Here is a 10,575-nt window from a genome sequence, read left to right on the forward strand (position 1 = left end):
TTTGACTGTTGTTTTTTCAGAAGCTGTCAAGTGTCCATGAATAAGACAAGACACGTGTTTACTTATTTTGACGTATCTTCTACTGGAAAATGGGGTTATGGCACTAGGAGTGTTTTCCTTGTAAGATAAAGCACCTCTTCTCACTGTCTCTGGCTGGTCACAACAGGAGGAAACTGTTATTTTTTCGGATAACACTGGTTCTAGCGATAACCTTGTGGTTCGTTGTTAATACACGGCTCAAAAGAATTGGGAAGCATACGTAAAAAAATCCAAAATCTCTTTAGATACAGGCAGTACCTATTACCTAATTGTATTGCTTGAGATCTTTGCTTATTGACAGTTCTTTCTGTCAGTTCCTATTGCCAGGAATTTCACAGAAAACAATTTCAAATGATTTTCTCTTTCATATTACATAGAATTAGTTGACAAATAAGGGCAAAATTATATCAGCATACTGGACAAAATTTTTGTAGTAATCTTTCACAGACATAGAAACACAAATGAAGAACAAAAACCATGTTTCCAACATGTGTAGCAAATTTAAGGATCCGCAAATCTCACTACTATACTGTCATTTTGTCTGATGATGTCTTGCGGTAAAAGACACATGAAGCACCTCCAAAATATTCAACTGTGACTGTCGTTTTTTTCAGAAACAGTCCAGTATCAACGAATAAGCCAAGACATATATGTTCGCTTATTTGGATCCTTCTTCCACAGAGTGAAGTTTATGAGAAATCGGGTTAGGGCACTTCGAGTGTTTTCCTCGTAAGGTAAAGTACCACTTCTCACTGTGTGTGGCTGGTTACACCAGGAGGAACCTGTTGGCTTTCGGGTAACATTGGTTCTTAGGGCAATCTTATGCTTCGTTGTTACTACACTGCTCAAAAGAATTAGAGAACACAGGTACAAAAATCCAGTATGTTAAGTCTATTTTGAAACAGGCAGTACCTGTTGTCTTATTGCATAACTTGAGGGTCTTCGTTTGCCATGTATGCAACAAGTAATGTCATGCTTCATCAGTTGATTGTATTAGGCATTACAGGATGAGGTGACTGCACCAGAAGGAAGTGAGTAGCAGTGACACAATGTCGTTGATTGAGGTACTCAGATGTATCAATATACTAGAAAAAGTTTGTGTAGTTGTCATTTCTTATTGTGAATTTTTATTGTTGATTTTAGTGTCAATTTTTATTGTTAGTATTTAGTGTCAACTTTTATTGTTGATTTTTATCGCAAATTTTGATCTGTCAGTTATTACTGTCAATTTTTATCATTAATTTTATAGCCAATTTTGTTCTGCCAATTTTTACTGCAAATTTTTAGTGCTACTTATTAGACAATCTTTTTGCAATTTTTTGCTGCATTATAGATTACCAATTTTAATTGACAATTTTTATTGCCAATTTTTATTTTCAATTTTTTTGTGAATTTTTATTGTAAAGTTTACCTTAAAATAATAACTAAACAATGATAATTGCCAATAAAAATTGAAAAAATTAACAATGTACCATTGTTCGTTCTTGCCCACCTTATCTCAGCATTTGCACAGAAGACCCATCCTCACTGTTTTCAGCTGTAGATCTACCCACTCCTGTACAAAGTCACACATTTATTATACATGTGTGTGTGGAAAGCAGACAAGTACAGTGTTCCTAAATTCTCTTTTTGCTATTTCATTCTTGCATCAATTCTACATGTCAAGTCTTATTGTCAGTTCAATAAAATCGTCAATTTACATTATCAATTCATATTGTCAGTTCTTAGTCAGTTCATATTGTCAATTAATATATCAACTCTTATTGCCAATTCTTATTTCCAACTATCCTATTTTATTCATATGTTTATTCTTCATAAATATTTTATGCATTCGCTTGGATAATATCGATTGTAGAAACATTCGAAATACAGAAAGTCTGGGCATTGCACGAAGGCAAGTTTACTATAGTGAAATTTCCTTGTGTGAATCTCACATGAGAAAAAAACGTTCTTATCATTCTTGAAGATTTCGAGCGTTGGAAAATAATTTTGCCACAAATCAAGCATAACAGATCACGTTTGCAAAACTTAATATCACTTCTTATTGTCAGTCCCTGTTATCAGGAATTTCACCGAAAACAGCTTCAAATGATTTTCTCATTCATTTGAGATACAATTTGTAGGGAAATAAAGATCAAGTAATATCAGTATACTGGATAACATTTGTGCAATAATCTTCTACAGGGATGAGTATATAAATGAAAAATAAAATGTGGCGCAAAATTAAGAAGCCACGATGCTAACTACATGCCTCCATTTTGTCTGAGAATATGGTGCGGTTAAAGGCACATAAACTACCATGAATATATTCAAATTTGACTAGTTTTTTCTGAAACTATCCAGTATCTACGAATAAGCCTAGACACGTGTTTGCTTATTTTGACCCCTCTTGCACCCAGTGAATTTCCTGGAAAATCGGGTTATGGGACTTGTAGTATTCTCCTCATAAAGTAAAGCACCGCTTCTCATTGTCTGTGGCTGGTCACACCAAACTGAACCTGTTAGCTTTTGGATTACATCGATCTATCCGCAATCTTATGTTTCGTTGTTAATACACTGCACAAAAGAGTTGAGAGAACACAGGTACAAAAATCCAGTATATTAAATCTAGAATGAGATTTTCACTCTGCAGCGGAGTGTGCGCTGATATGAAACTTCCTGGCAGATTAAAACTGTGTGCCCGACCGAGACTCGAACTCGGGACCTTTGCCTTTCGCGGGCAAGTGCTCTACCAACTGAGCTACCGAAGCACGACTCACGCCCGGTACTCACAGCTTTACTTCTGCCAGTACCTCGTCTCCTACCTTCCAAACTTTACAGAAGCTCTCCTGCGAACCTTGCAGAACTAACACTCCTGAAAGAAAGGATATTGCGGAGACATGGCTTAGCCACAGCCTGGGGGATGTTTCCAGAATGAGATTTTCACTCTGCAGCGGAGTGTGCGCTGATATGAAACTTCCTGGCAGATTAAAACTGTGTGCCCGACCGAGACTCGAACTCGGGACCTTTGCCTTTCGCGGGCAAGTGCTCTACCAACTGAGCTACCGAAGCACGACTCACGCCCGGTACTCACAGCTTTACTTCTGCCAGTACCTCGTCTCCTACCTTCCAAACTTTACAGAAGCTCTCCTGCGAACCTTGCAGAACTAACACTCCTGAAAGAAAGGATATTGCGGAGACATGGCTTAGCCACAGCCTGGGGGATGTTTCCAGAATGAGATCTTCACTCTGCAGCGGAGTGTGCGCTGATATGAAACTTCCTGGCAGATTAAAACTGTGTGCCCGACCGAGACTCGAACTCGGGACCTTTGCCTTTCGCGGGCAAGTGCTCTACCAACTGAGCTACCGAAGCACGACTCACGCCCGGTACTCACAGCTTTACTTCTGCCAGTACCTCGTCTCCTACCTTCCAAACTTTACAGAAGCTCTCCTGCGAACCTTGCAGAACTAACACTCCTGAAAGAAAGGATATTGCGGAGACATGGCTTAGCCACAGCCTGGGGGATGTTTCCAGAATGAGATTTTCACTCTGCAGCGGAGTGTGCGCTGATATGAAACTTCCTGGCAGATTAAAACTGTGTGCCCGACCGAGACTCGAACTCGGGACCTTTGCCTTTCGCGGGCAAGTGCTCTACCAACTGAGCTACCGAAGCACGACTCACGCCCGGTACTCACAGCTTTACTTCTGCCAGTACCTCGTCTCCTACCTTCCAAACTTTACAGAAGCTCTCCTGCGAACCTTGCAGAACTAACACTCCTGAAAGAAAGGATATTGCGGAGACATGGCTTAGCCACAGCCTGGGGGATGTTTCCAGAATGAGATTTTCACTCTGCAGCGGAGTGTGCGCTGATATGAAACTTCCTGGCAGATTAAAACTGTGTGCCCGACCGAGACTCGAACTCGGGACGAGGTACTGGCAGAAGTAAAGCTGTGAGTACCGGGCGTGAGTCGTGCTTCGGTAGCTCAGTTGGTAGAGCACTTGCCCGCGAAAGGCAAAGGTCCCGAGTTCGAGTCTCGGTCGGGCACACAGTTTTAATCTGCCAGGAAGTTTCATATCAGCGCACACTCCGCTGCAGAGTGAAAATCTCATTCTGGAAACATCCCCCAGGCTGTGGCTAAGCCATGTCTCCGCAATATCCTTTCTTTCAGGAGTGTTAGTTCTGCAAGGTTCGCAGGAGAGCTTCTGTAAAGTTTGGAAGGTAGGAGACGAGGTACTGGCAGAAGTAAAGCTGTGAGTACCGGGCGTGAGTCGTGCTTCGGTAGCTCAGTTGGTAGAGCACTTGCCCGCGAAAGGCAAAGGTCCCGAGTTCGAGTCTCGGTCGGGCACACAGTTTTAATCTGCCAGGAAGTTTCATATCAGCGCACACTCCGCTGCAGAGTGAAAATCTCATTCTGGAAACATCCCCCAGGCTGTGGCTAAGCCATGTCTCCGCAATATCCTTTCTTTCAGGAGTGTTAGTTCTGCAAGGTTCGCAGGAGAGCTTCTGTAAAGTTTGGAAGGTAGGAGACGAGGTACTGGCAGAAGTAAAGCTGTGAGTACCGGGCGTGAGTCGTGCTTCGGTAGCTCAGTTGGTAGAGCACTTGCCCGCGAAAGGCAAAGGTCCCGAGTTCGAGTCTCGGTCGGGCACACAGTTTTAATCTGCCAGGAAGTTTCATATCAGCGCACACTCCGCTGCAGAGTGAAAATCTCATTCTGGAAACATCCCCCAGGCTGTGGCTAAGCCATGTCTCCGCAATATCCTTTCTTTCAGGAGTGTTAGTTCTGCAAGGTTCGCAGGAGAGCTTCTGTAAAGTTTGGAAGGTAGGAGACGAGGTACTGGCAGAAGTAAAGCTGTGAGTACCGGGCGTGAGTCGTGCTTCGGTAGCTCAGTTGGTAGAGCACTTGCCCGCGAAAGGCAAAGGTCCCGAGTTCGAGTCTCGGTCGGGCACACAGTTTTAATCTGCCAGGAAGTTTCATATTAAATCTATTTTGATGGATAATTGTACAACTTGAGACCTTCGCTTGCAATGCATGCAACAACTAAAGTCATGCTTTATCAGTCTATTGTGTTATGCATTACAGAATCACATGACCTCTGCAGAAGTAAGTACCTGTGGCCCAGTGCCCTTGAGTGAGGTACTCAGACGTTTCGATATACTGGAAAAGTTTTGAGTATTGTCAATTTTTATTGTCAGTTTTTACTGTCAACTCTTAGTCCTAATTCATAAGGCCAACCTTTACATTTTATTCATATGTTTATCCTTCAGGAATGTTTTATGTATTCCCTTGGATGATACCAATCGTAGTCTGAGCACTGTGTGAAGGCAGGGTTGCCACATTGACCTTTCCTTGTATGAATCTGACACGAGATGAAAACTTCGTTATCATTGTTAAAGATTTAGCGCGTTGGCAATAATGTCTCCTAGAAACAAGCATAACGGACCATTTTGCGACAACTTATTGTGAGTTCTTACTACCAGGAATTTCGCCGAAAAGAACATTAAATAATTTTGTCATTCATCTGTCACACAATTAGTAGACGAATAAGGACAATGCTACATCAATATACTGGAAAATGTTTGTTTAGTAATCTTCCTCAGACCTGGATATGTAAACGGCAAACAGAAATAAAAATAATCATGTTTCGAAGACGGAGCGTTAAATTAAGAAGCCATTACACTAACCACTAAGCCGCCATTTTTTCAGAAATTGTCCACTATCCACGAATAAGCTGAGAAAGGTGTTCTGTTATTTTGACTCCTCTTCCACTGAGTGAACTGAGGAAATCGGGTTATGGCACTTGGAGTGTTCTCCTCGTAAGGTAAAGTACCACACTACAGTATCAGGTAGCCCCTCCAGAAAGGAGTGAGTACCGGTGACCCAGTGTCCTTGAGTGAGGTACACAGACGTCAGCTGTCATTTGTGGACATTGCATTCAACCAAACACATGCAATGCGACATTTTAATGCAATGCAAGTGTGTTTGACCCAACGAGGATGGATTTGGTCATATTGCTGCAGTTGCCATTGCCTCTTCACCTTTCATCCAGTGGTTGTGGGCACGCTACAGAGAGGCCGGTCAGTGTATAAGGTGAGCTGAATAAGATCGACGAAGCGTTGAAGCCCCACGTGATGACTGATATCTGGCCACATATGCGTTGACGCGTCATAGAGTTACCACCAGAGCACTGGAAGACGAGCTCAGAAGGGCCACTGGAGCCGCTGTGTCCGATCAGGTTGTAAGGAACAGGTGACAAGAAAGGACTTCAAGACCCAGAAGGCCTGTTAGAGCACCGTTGTGGCATTTATGCCGTATCGTGCCCCGCTTTTATTCGTACGTTACGTTATAGCCTGCAGTGTATAGAGCATAACTGCGTCAGTAGCCGGTAGTTGGTAGTCGACCTCACACCACGCGACGCCAGATGGTCACGTAGTGTGGGAACAGCGGAACGTTAGAGAGGCTTCCGATGGTGGAGCAGGGGGGGGAGTAACCGTTCGGACTGGCAGCCAAGTCGCATATCGCTCACAATTTGCTTTTGCAGATTAGTATTACATTTTAACTTCCATCCCTACCGGTGGTCTCACTTGTGCTGAGAATGATCATTTAATAATTTCATCAGCTTCAATTATTTTTATGTGAAAAATTAGATGTTTTAATTAAGATGAACTTTCATTAGATGTTGAGATGGACTAATCAGAACAGAGCAGGAGGAGACAGGCGCGAAACGGTGGTTAAGCGTCTCCAGGAGTCGCGATTGGGAATGTAAAGTGTACAGACAACATGTGTTGTAAGTGATAGGACACTGAGTAGCACTGAAATGTTTCGTGTGATATTATCGAAAGATACATCAACTAAATGTATTGCGTGCAGTGAGACTGTTATTCACGGTGTTCAGGACATATTTCGGGTTTCAAAATGTACTTTTACTGGCTCTGTGCGACTGCAGGCCATTCACGGCAAAGTTTGTAAAATTTTAAAATGCATCGTCATGGAGATCATTAACATTTAACTTCCAAAACTTTTATTTTAGTAATTTGTTCATTAATTGCTCGTAATCTACTTACGAATGTTGAAATGGGAGTACAATCGTGCGCTTATGGCTGGCGATCGTTGCATCACCAAACTGGCTATTTACGGCTAACTTAACGGGCTGAAAAATATACAAAAGATTTCTTTGTTACAAGTGTGCAGGGTTGTGCAATCAACTACTAAAATAAAGTCGAATATAACTTAACGAGATTACTATTTCACCATAAAAATTTATCGCACAATGGCTGATACAACCTTCTAGTACCAAGGCTCGAACAATAAGAAGGAAGACTGACTATCAATAACTTTTTAATAAAATAAAATCGAAATTTTCACAGATAATTACTACATCGAAATAATGTTCATACATTGACATGTAATCTTGTCGCTAATATCGCTGAAACTATGGATGTAGACATAAGGAGAATTGTGATGACGTGCACCATCTTAGTTGCCCCACGAAATTACTCGAGTAGTGAAAGTTATTTGATCAAAAATGCCATCTTATGTGCTGCTACTACTATTCGTTATAATCGTCCTTTCCTGTAAAGTGTATCATTGTATGTATAAAATATAGATTTCCCAGACGAAAGCAGGTAAGTAATGAATGTATAAAATGATGACTGCATGCGATAAAACGCCTCATTGGTTGAAATACTAGGAAGCGGAAGATTATTCTGGTAATCCATACAGATGGCTTTCTTAATCTTAGGTATTTTGGACATCAAACGCTCCGAACGCCTAATATCGTATAACTTGTCTACTGTCCTTTTACGTAGTTCATTTCCAGTCGTTAGATGTTGTTTCTGCTCATTCATAGTTTGTGTCTGAGTTGCATCTCTCTCGTTGGTCACATACTGAGCAAGTGTCAGTTTTGGAGTACCTAAAACCTATGTTGCAGTTCGTCACGAACATGAGTCGATATTGTACGTACGACACAAGCTTTGCAGGATTTTTCTCTGAATATAAAAGGTATTCTTCTGTTAAATCCAACCGTTTGCTGTGAAGAATGCCATCCATAGTGTGGTTTGCGGCCTCTCAGTGACTGTATAAATTGATGCCCTTCAGATACGGTTTCTCCTTTAAGTTAGTTTGGCCTAGTGTTACGGTCTCCACATGTGCTTTCCCTGTAGCCAATGCCAATGTCTTTTTAAATGTAGTAGGACATCTGTTCGTGATTACATGCAAAGTCAAGAATTCTGGTTCACGTACCTGAGCATATTGTATCTGTCCATCTTTATTAATACGCACCTTATAGACAGCACAACTATCATGACATGCAGCTTCGTCTGGACTCTTCTTTGGTTTTCTTCGCATCACACGCATTCCTTTTTCTTGTATTTATATTCTGTACAGGACTGGAATGTTCATCTTAACTCTCCGACTTTCTGATTCATTCATTTTACTTAAGAACTAACTTGATCCACAGTCTGGGTAACAGTAAACACATGAGTTGCTCAAGTTACCGAGAAAAATTCCTTTTCCAGCCATGTTCGACTGCCCAAAGTGACGCAATTTTATGTCGATCGGTCTTTGCATTATTAGTAAACAATTTATCAGTTCGGACTTCGTTTACAATGTGTGAGTGACTGTGAAGTATTGTTAGAAAATGAGTAACATGAAGTTACAGCATTAAAGGTTAGATATTAAAGGAGAAGAAAAAAGCTGTAAGATGCATTAACTACAATGACACTGACGCACTGACGGTCTAATAAAACGAGAACTCAGTTCTACGCGGAGGTTTACTTCCATGCAGTTCTGCTCCTTCGACATTTCAAGTAGCTTTCACTTTGTTGACATCCACAAGTGATGATAGCAGGTTCCCGGGTTCGATTCCCGGCGGGGTCAGGGATTTTCCCTGCCTCGTGATGACTGAGTGTTGTGTGCTGTCCTTAGCTTAGTTAGGATTAAGTAGTTCTAAGTTCTAGGGGACTGATGACCATAGATGTTAAGTCCCATAGTGATCAGAGCCATTTTTTTTATGATAGCAACCTTTGACTTCTTGTGCCCTCATTGCACATTTATGGGCTAACAAAGAAAACGTGGGTAAATTTTAGCAAACGTGAACATTAAAAAAGTGCATATCATCTGAAAGTTGAATATGTAACGACTAAGAATCCAAATGTAAACGAGACACATGGAAAAGAATAAGTAAACAGTTCATTATCTCAAAAGTAATCGCCACAACTGTTAACACATGTATATAATTGTAAGACGGCACGTTCAATGCCTTCATGGAAAAAGTCGTGTTACGACAAAATTTAAAATTTTTAAATTTAGTCAGTAATTATATGAAATATTGGCAATCAGATTTGGTACCGCTGGAAGCCGTTAGATAACAACCTACAGCTGGGATTGTACCCTGGTTTAGGCGTTTCGTAGATTAACCTATGATGTAGAACTAATTCCGTTACTATACTTAGGACAGCTGAAAACAGCGACTGTGCTGGTGTGAAAAGAAATAAACTGAAGAGAAAAAATAGTTGGAGTGCACTTGGTCTAAATATGGTTCTCTAAACTATGGTCGGATCTGTTTTAAAAGGAAACTTTATCATTGCTATACATTACCAGTTAAGCATACAGCGGTGAGATACGGACCATTAATGAGAGTGTAATTCAGATACCGAAAGATACATGTTAGGAATCAGTAGGAGGGGCAGGAAATCAAACAAATGATCCAAGCAACAGAAAGCGATGTATGTACTAAAGTAAAGTGTGTGGGTAATGCATACAAGTCCGTGGACGATGGATGCACAAAGGAAGTTGTTGGTTGGGTTCCTCGAGCTAAGAAAAGACTGGAATGACAACATGGAAGTAAGATAGACGTCTTTGCATGAGAAACGTGGACGGGAATACCTGGAGACCCATGGAAAAGTCTGGAGGAGATCTTTACCCACTAGTCTATATCGAATTGATGATGATGATGACGAGATCGTACTAGTTTTGTAGTTCAATCATCATCATCATCAATTCGATACAGACTTCTGTCAGTCACTTCTGCATACCAACATAGCCTCCTGGATACGAGGGAATAAAAGTTCACAGTGACTCTGGGTACATCTTAAATACATTAAAAGCAGCCTCGTTTCACTAGACTATTCAACGCGCCACACTGATGTTTTCGATAATCTTGCTAAATATGTTTTGGGGCCCGCACTGCATCTGTAATCGAATCTGAAAACAATTTTCTATCCTCTGAGTGGCAGTGGCAGTAATCTTGCGTTCGTGGTTTCAGCAAATTTTCCCATTTATTCAGCTGCAATGAGTGTGCGTATCACAACAAAGGCCTCCGACATCATTGTTTTCGTGCACACGTGCAAAATTGTTTTTTTGCATGTGCACGTATGCCTGATGCGAAACATTTTATGCAGAATACGATGTCATCTCGATAGCGGCATGAAAACAGACAACTCATCATGAGTACTCATTGAGCTGATGTTATCTAGCGCTGCAGTCTGGAACCGCGAGACTGCTACGGTCGCAGGTTCGAATCCTGCCTCGGGCAGGGATGTGTGTGATGTCCTTA

The sequence above is a fragment of the Schistocerca americana genome, chromosome 3 (genome assembly GCF_021461395.2).
Source record: "Schistocerca americana isolate TAMUIC-IGC-003095 chromosome 3, iqSchAmer2.1, whole genome shotgun sequence".
In the NCBI taxonomy this organism is placed as follows: domain Eukaryota; kingdom Metazoa; phylum Arthropoda; class Insecta; order Orthoptera; family Acrididae; genus Schistocerca; species Schistocerca americana.